Genomic DNA, 13,715 nt, shown 5'->3' with positions numbered 1-13,715 from the left:
ATTAAGGGGGGAATTAACCATTCAAGAGTGATTTTGAAAAATTATTACATATTCATGACGAAATTTATAATTTTAATTAGTAATATTTATGATATTATAATTATTTTTTCTTAGTACCACAGTCAATTTCTCCTAAATTGAGATATAAAAGAACTTCTACCAATAATTGCATAAAAATGGAAATTTTCATGAATAATTATAAAAGAAATAATTACAATATAGATGAAAGCTAAACCTTAATTTTTGAAACTTGATAAAAGTATATACCCTTTCTTAATCATATTCCTCCATCTTCTTCTTAACCTTCTCTAACACTAGTGGCCTGTCCACATTTTTCCTGTCGTTTCCTCTTCTTCGCCCTTCATTATCTTCTTTAACTGCTAATTGGCGACCTTTCCTCAACTCTGTCTCAACCTTCTCCGCTCAACCCCATTTTTGTCGACACTACAACAATTTTTGCAGCCCCTCCCTAGACCATTACGCCACCCACACCCTTCGTTCTCTCTCCTTTTTCTCTCTCTCTCTCTCTCTCTCATCGTGATCTCTAAATGTAGCGGTAGGAGATGAACAAGGAATAAACAGAAGAAGTTGGAAGAAAATGATAGTTGGAAGAAAATGATAGTGGTGATGGTGAAGGCTAGTGGTGGGGAGGTTGTTGGCTAAGAAGCATAGGGAAATGGTCACCGATGGTAGAAAAGGTGGGAGCGGAAAGAGGAAAAGAGATAATAAGGGAAGAGATAGGGAATGGAAAGGAAGGGAGGGAAATGTACTTCTAGCTATGTTTTGGTAATTTATTTTTGGGCGCTCAGGCCAAAAGTCCAATTTTAAATTTTTATTGCTCAAAGATCTACACTTAGAATTACTTTGTTCATAAGGACATGCTTTTGCGTAATGACCAAACTGCTCTACATATATATATATATATATATTTTTTGTCTCGAGAACAAAACCTTAGCCTCCGTTTACAAAGTAGGTTGACTTTTTGACTTTTTTGACTATTTTAGCCTGGACTAAAAAGTTTAGTTTAGGAATGATATTTTTGACTTTTTTGACCTTTTTTTGTGAGAAAATAATGTAATAATTATGGATTGAATGTGATGTTTTATTTTTTGTGACTAAAATAACCTATTTCATCTTTTATGATTAAAATAGTCAAAAAAAATCTCGTTTAGCTCTTGCCAAACGGAGTCACTCTCAAACTTGCGCCTCCGTCTCTGTCTCTCTCTCTCTCTTCGGAGTCTCTCTCTCTCTCTCTCCCTTTCCGTAGCGCTTCTCCACTCCCTTACCACCGCCCAGATCTGCCACAGAGGGAGTTCCTGACTGGTAAGATGGCGTGATCGGCGATCTAGAGTTCAAAGGCGATCCAAATCTGAGAAGACAGTGAGAAGAAAAAGAGAGTAAGAGGGAGAAAAGAGAGGAAAAGAATATGAGAAGAAATTTTCTACGTTCGACGACGGCGCGACGGAGAGAGATTAGAGAACCGAACCAAACGGCGGTGCGTAGATCTCAACGGAGACAACAATTTTCAAGAGAACTCTAGCGGCAACAGTGAAGAATGCTACAATGGTGAAGAGGTCGCCTTCTCGAAGGTCGAAGGTCGAAGGCCATCGGCGGAAGTGATTCAAAGAAGGCTCGGAGAAAGAGTTCACAAATCTACAGATCCACCCACCATTGCAAAAACCCTCCCTCCTCCTTCTTCTTCCACCGTAGACACCGCCGAAGTTCTGATGATTGACAATCGTAGGTCAGCAGCTCAATTGCTAATGGCGAGCTGGTCAAGCACGTGTTGTTGTTTGTTTCCACCATGATCGTCTCTGACCAAATCCACCATGATCATCTTTGATCTCTCTTATCAGAACCATAGTTGGTTTCTGTTTGTTTCTTAGGAAAAATAAAATAAGAAGTGGTGATTTCCATGGATTTGGAAGTAGATTGAAGAACAAATTTGACTGTGTGTTGTTATATATATATATATATATATATATTCTACTATGTGTGTTGTTTTTAACCGTGTGTATGTCATATTTCAAACCTGGGCATGACCAGTCGTAGCCTATAAGGCCTTAGTCCAAGGCACACGTAACCTAAACACAAATTTATAATCACATAAAATAAATATAATAATAGTCTACAAATAAATAAATCAATCAAAACTCAACCCAATGATATGTCACAAGTATAAACTGCCAAAATCAATCCTAATTATTACCATCCAAACCAATGGGACACAAACAACCCACGTAACAAAATAATCATAAATGAATCTCAACAAAAGGGTATGCACAAAATTGACTTAACAACCAAAAAAATAAAATAACAAATGAATGTCTTAGTGGTCCATGCAATTGAGTCCCCGCTACGTCATGTGTCCACTCTAAGTCCTATCACCTAGAAATGATAAATAATTAAGTCAGCTGTGTGAAAACCCACATTTAATTATTCTTAAAAAAAAAGCATCATAAGATGTGAAAATAAATTGATTTTATCTAGAGTCTATTTAAAATATATATTAGTATATAAATTAGTTTTAAACCATTCCAATTTAGTCATTAACAAGAGCATTTTTAAAAATAATAATTTTGTGGGTATTCAATATTTATTGTTTATAATTTATTTTGATAAAGATTCAACTTAATAATTATTCTTACTAAATACCTTAGTTGGAAACCTTAATTAATTGATTGTAAGAAATCCATACAAATATACAAATATACAAAAATAAATAAATAAATAAATCATGTAAAATTCGGTGGCAGTATGAGGTGATTAATCACCCAACACTTGTAAGCATGCATGCAATAGTAGAGGGAGTAGGGTTATGATCAGTCTTGGATTTAGAAGAGTTGATGGGATATAATAGAATGATGGGAGAGACATTCGGTGGCACTGTGAGGTGATTAATTACCCAGCACTTGTAAGCATGTATGCAAGGGGGGAGGATTATGATTAGTCTGGGAGGGATTATGATTAGTCTGGGATTTAGAAGATTTGATGGGATGTAATAGAATGATGAGAGAGAGAGAGAGAGAAAGAGAGCCTCGGGTGTTTTGATGATGCTGTTATATATATCGGTTCCGATTGGTAGCTCGAATAACACGGCTCGAAATCTGGCTCGACACCAAAACGATGTCGTTTTGGTGTCGAGTTTTTTTTTTTTTTTTTTTCTTCCCTGGTTTTGTTGCAGAACGAAAAAGAAGAAGAAGAAGAAGGGAGAAGAAGAGAAGGGAGAGGGAGGAGGAGGAGGAGGAGGAGGAGGAGGAGGAGGAGGAGAGGGGGCCATAAAAATCGATTGGAGGAGGAGGGGAGGCTGGACAGACGACCGGGACTGGCAGACGACGGTGGTGCTGCGACGTCGGCGGGGCTGGGCGAGGCGACGGTCTGCTGCGGCGATCTGCGGCGGCGGCGGTGGCGAGGCTCTGCTTTTCCTCTGCTTCTTCCCTTCCTCCTCTCTTCTCTCTCTCTTTCTCCTCTGTTTCCTCTCTTCTCTCCCTCTTTCTCCATTTCGAGCCGTTTCGAGCCTCTAAAAATCGAGCTACGAGGCATTTTCCTATATATATGGCTTGCAATTCTCTTCTCAACTGATTGGAAAAGAATCTAATAAATAAATAAAAAAAAATTGTGAGCAAAGTTGAGTCAAAATAAGAAGAAGAAGAGTAGAAGAACAAGGAAGCTTATAATTTTTCCTACTATTTCATTATCCCATTTTAATCCTACCCAGTAAAAAAATCCTCTCAACCCTCTCATTCTTTTTAATTGTTGAAACTTTTAGATTGTATTCATATGATAAAATGACTAAAATTGTAGATAGAATTTTATTTATAATTGTATGTAAATTTGTGATTTGTATATCAAATATTTGAAGGATATTTTTATATTAGTAGCCTTAAAATCATGATGTAATTTTAGAATTAAGTTTGCATGTATAGTTTGTGCCATTAAATAGATGATTAAAGATTTTATTTGATTTGGTTATATGACTCTTAAATTTATCAGAAACTTATATGAATTTTTAGAAAATTTTATGCTCAAAATGTTGAGATGATTTCTTCTACAAAGTTGTTAAGAATGATGTCTAGTTCATCCAGGAATTTTTGTAACAATTATTCTAGTTTTGTATGAATTTATACAAAAATTTAATTAAATCTGAAGCTGTAAACAGATTTTACTACATGTTTGAAAAATCATTAAAAATCCTATATTAAACCAAATCTGATAATTTCTAAATTAAAAAATGAAATTTGAGAAGTCTAGTATCATAACAAATTTTATATTACGGACTTGATTTATAAATTTTAAGTGTGGAATTATTTTAAGAAAATGTGATGAATATGTGTCATGGAATTTTTTGAAATTTTATAGAATTATTTATAACTTATTTTTGGGAATTTCTTCCTGAAAAATTACCATAACATGTTTTTTGAATATTCCATGTATTTCCATGAATTTTAGAATTGTATAAATAGTTTATTTATAATTTTAATTACGAAAAATATGTTCTAAAATTTTCTGGACAGATTGAGAAGGAACCAAGATTATTACTTCAATTATCTATTAGGACTAAAAATAAATATTGTGCTGGTCTAATTAATTAAATCATGTAAATTAGTATTCCATGCATGTGTGTGGTTGTGGTTGTGGTTCACTTTTAAGTATCTAAAATTATCATTCATGCCATGGTTTAATTTAACTGTTTATTATAATTTTGTATATTGTTTGATTATTTTATAACATATGAGTAATATTTTATGTTGGGAATTTTAATGAAATGGTATAACACTTGTGGTGATTGAAATTTGTAATTATTTGTGATTAATATAAAAACTAACTAAAATGATTAACGACATGTACAAAATTAATGATTAAAGGTTAACACCGGTAATTCAGGGTGAGCCCTAGTTTTTGATAATTTTTACATAATTGTGTTGTGAAACCCTAGGATGGCACGTGACTTATTTGAACCCTTATTGGTATTTGGTGTTGAGATAAGGGTGGATATGCGAGTGGCAAGCAGGGAGGTTACGTACCCCTGACAGACTCCCTTGGGACAGACCATGGATGTCACGGCTTGGGTATATAACTCTGGGTATAGGCATCATTGGTAATTATAGTTGGTAACACTTGAATATTTGACCAACTGAGGGTTTTCAAATTAACCGTGGACATGACTTAGTGGTTGGTTAGAAAATCTCTTTAGTGAGATTTTGAGTGTCACCTAAACTATTAAAATTATTAAAATTGTTTTAATGGTTATTATATTCTTATCCTAATAATTTCGTTATTTTCTCTTAATTGCCACGATTATTAATCTGATTATTTTCTCTTAAAAAGAATGGTAAGTTTGTTATGTTTTCTTACTATGTTGCAAAACTCATGACATATGTTTTGTTGCTGTCACGACCCAAACCCGCCCCAATAGGTTTTGTGTCATAACTGGCCAGTAATATGTGATTACCAGAGGCCTAACTGAACAAACAAACGAATGAGGCTAGCGGAAGCTAATACATAAGAAAGAAAAACGTCCAACGAGCTATGAACTTACATGAGACAAAAGGCATTGCTATATATATATATATATACATATGTACATCAAGGTATCACAAGCTTGACAAAATACAACCAAAAGAGGAAAGTCATTCCCATCAACAACAAATATAATGCCAGTGACAACCAACTATAACACGTGAGTGAGTTCTAAAAAGGTGATCACTGGGTCACCCAGCGCTCTAACAGATGGGAACCTCGACGTGAGGCACAAAAGGGTACTTAACAAAACTGAGGCAAAATCGTCGTCACTATGTTCTCTCCTGAACTGGATCACTTACAATATATATATCAAAATGTGAGTTAGAGCCCAGTGAATAACAGTTGTGTAAAGGTGTTCTGAATGATGATCATAATGTAAGGCAAATCACAAATTGAACAGATTCTTATCTTCTACAGAAAGCATAAAAGTATACGTGGTACATCCCATAGAAAGCTGATACAGACGGTCTAGCAGACCGAATAGGCGGTCATAAAGACCGGTACTTAGATATGATGGCCATTAACATAATAAACAGGAGTTCCAAGAATTGAAAATAAGACAACATACATGTATGTACCTTGTCGTCTCTTGCATTTGAGATGAGAGACAGTCAAAGGTAGTAGTGCTCAATAGTCAAATTCAATTGAAATAAAATCAAATCAAATTAAAACCAACCCTAGTACAGAAAGATGAACATCGAATCGAACTGGTGAATTCCTCTCAGAGTAAGAATTTAAGAAAAGCTAACGACAACAACACCTACTACAACAGAGAGCAGCTGAGGATAGATCACGTCCTCACACAATTTCTTCTAACTTTCTAAATTCAGAATTCAACTTCTTCTTTTCGTTCCTTCTTGTTCCTTTACTTTATTGGAGAGAGAGAGAGAGAGAGAGACGTGAGGGAGAGAAAGTGTCTTAGAAGGTTCAACTTAGAGTGGAATTGCCGATAAGGTCGCAGCAACTTATCAAGCAGATGAGAGATTTTTTTGGGGAAAAATTACAAATAATAAAACTAGTAGTAAAATAAATAAATAAAACAAGATTTTTACCGATAATAACTAAAATCCTCCCCCTAAAAAATTTTTTTAAAAAAATCCTCACCTAAATTAGTTCTGATTCAAACTTGGATATCTGTTTATAGAAAAATTCTATGAATAATTATTCAGTAATTTCGGAATATAAACACGTGGTATTTTATAATATTGTGATTGGTAGAGAATGTGAGTAAATGGAGTATTATGTTGGGTGATTGCAGAATATAAGAAGAATATTGAATAATGATTGATAAGGAGTACAGATACATAGTAAATATTGAATAATTTCTCAAATTGTATTATGTACACTACATGCTTTATGTACCTTTACGCCAATTTTTTTAGTTATGATTAATTTTTTTTAGTTATAATATTATTTTAAGATATTGGCTTCGTTTGAGAAGTGAGTTGACTTTTTAGCTATACTTATAACTAAAAAGTCTTGTTTGGGTGAGACTTTTTGACTTTTTTTTTACTTTTGTCTTATTAATTTTTTAATCTATTTTATCTTTTTGTAACTATTTTAGATTAATAATTCCCCAACTAAGATGCCAACCGAGGGCATTTGATTATGATTTTTTTATGTTTGATTATGATTTTTTTTTATATTTTTATTTTAATTATTCAAAAAATATAAAATTATGTCATTTTATTATGTAATTATAATAAACAAATGGTATAACTTATTTACAAGACCAAAATCTCTTCAACATCAATTCATTTTCTTTTGTAATCTGATGCCAATTTTAATTTCATTTTAACTCCATCACATCTCTTATCAGTCATTCTAATTATTTATTTGAATTTTTTGTACCAATTTTTATTTAATTATTAAATTTTTTATCAATTAATATGAATGTGGCTTCCACATCTTATCTAGCTACACTATAAATTAAGGGGGGAATTAACCGTTCATGGGTGATTTTGAAAGATTATTACATATTCACAATAAAATTTATAATTTTAATTAGTAATATTTATGATATTATAATTATTTTTTCTTAGTACCACAGTCAATTTCTCCTAAATTGAGATATAAAAGAACTTCTACCAATAATTGCATAAAAATAGAAATTTCAATGAATAATTATAAAAGAAATAATTACAATATAGACGAAAGCTAAAACTTAATTTTTGAAACTTGATAAAAGAATATACCCTTTCTTAATCATTTTCCTCCATCTTCTTCCTAACCTTCTCTAACACTAGTGGCCTGCCCACATTTTTCCTGCCGTTTCCCCTCCTTCGCTCTCCATTATCTTCTTTAACTGCTAATTGGCGACATTTCCTCAACTCTGTCTCAACCTCCTCCGCTCAACCCCATTTTTGTCCACACTACTACAATTTTTGCAACCCCTCCCTAGAACACTACACCATCCATCCCCTTCATTCTCTCTCTCTCTCTCTCTCTCTCACTCTCATCGCGATCTCTAAATGTAGCGGTAGGAGATGAACAAGGAATAAGAAGTTGAAAGAAAGTGATAGTGGTGATGGTGAAGGCTAGTGGTGGCGAGGTTGCTGGCTAAGAAGCATAGGGAAATGGTCACCGATGGTAGAGAAGATGGGAGCGAAAAAAGGAAAAAAAGAATAAGAGAAGAGATAGGGAATGAGAAGGAAGTGAAGGAAATGTACTTCTAGCTATGTTTTGGTAATTTATTTTTGGGTGCTTAGGCCAAAAGTTCAATTTTAAATTTTTATTGCTCAAAGATCTACGCTTAGAATTACTTGAGAGCATCTATTTACACACACCAAATACTCTTTTTGCACATCTTTCTCACTACACACACCAAAAAAATTAATTCATAATTAATCTACTTACCACACACACAGTTTATTCCACATCTACCCTCACACACACACAACCCCCCCAACCCCAAACCCAGCTCTCTCCCAACGGTGCAAATACACACACCCATTGAAGCTTAAGCTACATCTTCAACCTTGAGGATACATACACCCATTGAAGCTTAAGCTACATCTTCAACCTTGAGGATACACACACCCATTGAAGCTTACCGTGTGCAAATACACACACACAGCTTTCATCCCCAAATACACATACAGAGCTTTCATCTTCAACCTCTGTCAGTAACAATAAATCACAAACCTACTGTTGAAATAAATCACAAATGAATTAATCAAAACGTAGAGTTTTGTTTTTATCATTTTGAAAACGGACGAAGGCCCACGGAGTGTAAACAAATCGTTCGGAACTGGTTTGCCGAAATTAATTCATTTGTTCGGAAGTAGGATTCCGAAATTGGTGATTTATTTCAACAGTAGGTTTCCGAAACTTTTTGATTATTTCGGCAGTCAACTTCCGAATATATTAAATTCAAACAACAATCAAGTTCCGAAATTAATTTTTTGTTTCGGATTTCAACTTTCGAACAGTATATATACTTTTGGTTTTAAACTTCCGAACAGTGTTTTTCTTTTTTTTTTCTCCCTTCTTATGTATATTCTTTTTACATTTGTGGTAATCTCTTATTGAGTGATAAATAATTTGAGAAAATGTATTAAAATTTTAATTATTGTAACATAATTTATACCTATATGAATCAATCACTACGTATTGTATTTGATATTATTTTCAAATGTAATGACATTGCATGTTTTGTATAACATCACAAATTTTTAATGGCATTATAAAGATTAATTTGCAATTCGAAACTGTAAATTTGGTATACAGTTTGCAAATTTTTTTTTTTACTTCATTCGGAAGTAGTTGTCCGAATTTATTTTCAACTTTCGGAAGTTGAATGTTGTAAAAGTTAACTTTGTTTGGACAACAACTTCCGAAATTAAATAATTGGTTCGGACAACAACTTCCGAAATTTATTAGTTTGTTCGGACAACAACTTCCGAAAATAAATAATTATTTTGGTAGTAGATTTCCGAACCAAATAACACAATTCGGCTCTGATTATCCGAACGACGCTGGAAAAAAAAAGAAAGAAAGAAACTCGCATTTCCTTCGCTATGTTTCTCATAAACACTTATTTACTGATTTTTATAAGATAAATCCTCCATATCAATGATGAATGAGGAAGAAGCTATGAATAAGGAAGGTTGAAGCTTCAGTTTCAACGTGAAGTTTGGATGTATGCATTGAGATGAACGTGAAGTCAGGATGTGTGCATTGAGATGAATTTGGTTGATGTCTAAAATAGTAATTTCATTTAAGGATAAAATTGTAATAAAATTAAATATCATTAAGTGTGTGTATAGAGGAGATTAGGTGTGTGTATATAGAAGCTCCCGAATTACTTTGTCCATAAGGACATGCTTTTACGTAATGACCAAACTACGCCCTATATATATATTTATATTTTGTTTCGAGATCAAAACCTTAGGCACTCTCAAACTTTGTGCCCCCCTCTCTCTCTCTCTCTTTCCGTAGCGCCTCTCTACTCCCTTACCACCGCCCAGATCTGCCACAGAGAGAGTTCTTAACTGGTAAGATGGCGTGATCAGCGATCTAGAGCTCAAAGGCGATCCAGATCTGAGAAGACAGTGAGAAGAAAGAGAGAGTAAGAGAGAGAAAAGAGAGGAAAAGAATATGAAAAGAAATTTTCTACGTTCGACGACGGCGTGACGGAGAGAGAGTAGAGAACTGAACCCAACGGCGGTACGTGGATCTCAACGGAGACGACGATTTTCAAGAGAACTCGAGCGGCGACAGTGAAGAATGCTACAATGACGAAGAGGTCGCCTTCTCGAAGGTCGAAGGCCATCAGCGGAGGCGATTCAAAAAAGGCTCGGAGAAAGAGTTTACAAATCTACAGATCCACTCGCCATTGCAGAAACCTTCCTCCTCCTTCTCCTTCCACCGTAGACACCACCAAAGATCTGATGATTGACGATAGTAGGTCAGCGGCTCAGTCGCTAATGGTGAGCTGGTCAAGCACATGTTTGTTGTTGTTTGTTTCCACCATGATCGTCTCTGACCAAATCCACCACGATCATCTTTGATCTCTCTCATCAGAACCATAGTTGGTTTCTGTTTGTTTTTTAAAGTAAGAAGTGGTGATTTCAATGGATTTGGCAGTAGATTGAAGAACAAATTTGACGGTGTGTTGTTATATATATATACTAGCATATGTCCGTGTCTGAAGATACGCTATAAATAATGTTAGGATTAAACTATAATTAAGATTTATACAACTACACAATTGACAAAATTCAGTTTGATCCAACTTTATAGACTCACACATATATTCAAGAACAATCACCACAGAGTTCTATTTAAAAAATAGCAAAGGAAGCTAAGTAGAATAGATTTAGTTTCCATTGCCTTTGTCGGACTGGGAAGAAATAGAGGGTGGGAAGGCAAGTAAAGCAATAATGTAATTAGCAATTCTAAAGCAATAAAATACACCTGAGAACAATATTTTATAAGCAATAATGAAGGCATCTGAAGCAACATTGCAAATAATGTTAGGATAAAAATGTAATTGAAATTTGTAAAATTTGTGAAAGACAAAATTTAAATAAAATAAAACAACAAAAACATTCAAGCACATGACAACTTGATTAATTGTTCGTAGCATGAGGAAATTAGGCTCTTGTTCATTCCACTCTCAAGCGGATCTTAAAACAATCAAAATGAAAATGAAAAAACTGATAGCAAAATAGGTTTAATAGTTAGCAATCAAACAGAGAGAGAAGGGGAGAGGCAAAACAAACAGACACAACAGCTGTCATGTGCTTAATTTTTGAGTGTATGAGTTAAACATTTTAAAAAATTATAAATGACTTTAACAGGCTTTTTTAACACTAATTAATATACTTTTAAACCCTTCACCCACTTATCATCAGGTTCACCTTCACCACCGAAACCATCTTTGGCACCTCTCATAAATGACGTGTGAACGGAAATAGTATAACTTGACTTGTAATTTAAATCAAAAGTGATGGGGCTATTTGCCCAAAACAGTCAAATGAAAAATTTGGTGCACAAATGGAAGGTAGATAATTTACAACAGTCAAATAAAAATAAATATTGGCCCAAAACAACAGTCAATTGAAAACATACACCAAGGAAAGATACATGCCAAATCCATGCATAACACAATCATAGAAAGATACATGTCCTGTTTGTAGGTATAATTAACCACTAATCAGGGAAAGATACATGCCCTGTTCGCAGCTTGAATTATGTTTCTACTTCTTTGTTACCATTTCCCAAAAAACTTTATTGATTACTAATGAAAAAACAACCATACGTATAGTTTGGTTATATAATTTTAGACACCAAGAAACAAAAAATTAGCAATAATAAAAGTTAACATGGATTTCATTGGCAATGAGATGTTATTTCCAAATCAGTTGCTACCAAATTAAATAATAAAATTCAAAATTTTATTTAAATAAATAACTGCTATGGATAGAAAATGCTTAAAATAGATGTAAATAAATAATCAAGAGGAGAAGAAATAAAAAAAATAAACATCTAAGGAATAAAAAAAAAGGCCAACCCAATGTTTAAAATAGATGTATTTTAACAATCACATTAAAATGATAAAATTAAAATCAGAGCACAACAATTGTCCAAATTTGAACTCTTCTCTTTTCTAATCGTCTTCAATTTTATAGAGATGAAATCAGAACCCGTTATAATCATAAATTACTATAGTTCACCATTTATCACTTGGAAAATCCAAACATAAATTTATGCCACCAAAAAAAAAAAAAAAAAAATCAATAGATAACAAAGCCATTTTGTAAACAATAATGAATAATTATTTCATGAAGGCAACTATAACAATTTTATACTCCCTTAAAAAGGTGCCAAAAAAAAAAAAAAAAAAAAAAACAAACAAACAAACATAAAATCTCTTGCCATATTACATATAAATGTTAAAATGCCAAGTTTCTGAATTTTTTCTTTTCATTAGGAACTCTAGATATTCAAAAAAAAATTATATGAAAAATATTTATCATATGTACATTAGAATCACACAGCAAATATATTACATTTGAATGGTACAATTTTTTTTTAATAATAAAATGTTAAAAGATCAGCTAAACAAATCACCCTTATTTTCTTTTTAATAGCTCCAAACAAACAGTCACTTCCCTTAAAGACTAATTTAGAATAGATGTATTTTAACAATCACATTAAAATAATAAATTAAAATCGAAGCACAACAATTGTCCAAATTTGAACTCTTATGTATCCTAACTGACTTCAATTTTGTAGAGATGAAATTAAAACCAAAATCAAAACTCATTATAATCATAAATATTTTAAAGTTCACCATTTATCACTTGGAAAGTCCAAACGTAAATTTATGCCAAAAAAAATAAAATTCACCAGATAACAAAGCCATTTTATAAGCAATAATAAATAATTATTTCATGAAGGCAATTAAAGTAATACACACACATATACATTCACTGAAATTTTTTGAAATACAACATAGAATATTATACTCCCTTAAAAAGGTGCCAAAAAAACAAACTCTCTTGCCATATTACACATAAATGTTAAAATGCCAAGGCTCTGAAATTTTTCTTTTAATTAGGAACTGTAGATATTCAAATAGTTAATGGCAAATCTAACTAAAATTAAACGCAAGGTTCATTAAATAAAATTAACTGTACTATTTTTTTAAACAAAGATTACAACCAAATACTTAAGCAGATTTGGGATTAGCAGTTCAGATTATTCAGAATTAGAAGTGAGCAACCAAACAAACCCCTAAGAAGTGAGGCAGTGACTTGAAGACTGAAAAAAGGTTTCTAACAAATCTCTATCAAAATGGTGGGTTTTCTTACCTATCAAAATGATGTTGAGGTTTTCATTTTTCTAGGGTTCCAAGAATTCAAATGTTTTTATTTTGGACCTTTTGTGGGTAACAAAACAGAGCAAAAAGAGAAAGAGAAAGAGATTACCTTGGTGAGAATTAGTTCAGTTCCTGCTCTAGAGTCGGAAATTTCTATTTGGTAATTGGTAAAAACAATGAAATCAATAAAGAAAGAGGAGTGAGGAATTTCACAAATTAATGATTCAAACCCATCGAGGAAATTCTATTAGTAACAATTGTATATTGCAATGACAGTGAAGAAAAAGTTATATAATATCTCCTCTATGAAAGAAAGAAGAATTCAAGAAACAATTAAACGAAAAAGTTAAAGGACAAAATTTAA

This window comes from Camellia sinensis, unplaced genomic scaffold, assembly GCF_055761805.1.
Source record: "Camellia sinensis isolate YWXY unplaced genomic scaffold, ASM5576180v1 Unanchor13, whole genome shotgun sequence".
Lineage (NCBI taxonomy): Eukaryota > Viridiplantae > Streptophyta > Magnoliopsida > Ericales > Theaceae > Camellia > Camellia sinensis.
Note: the sequence above shows the minus strand (reverse complement) of the source record.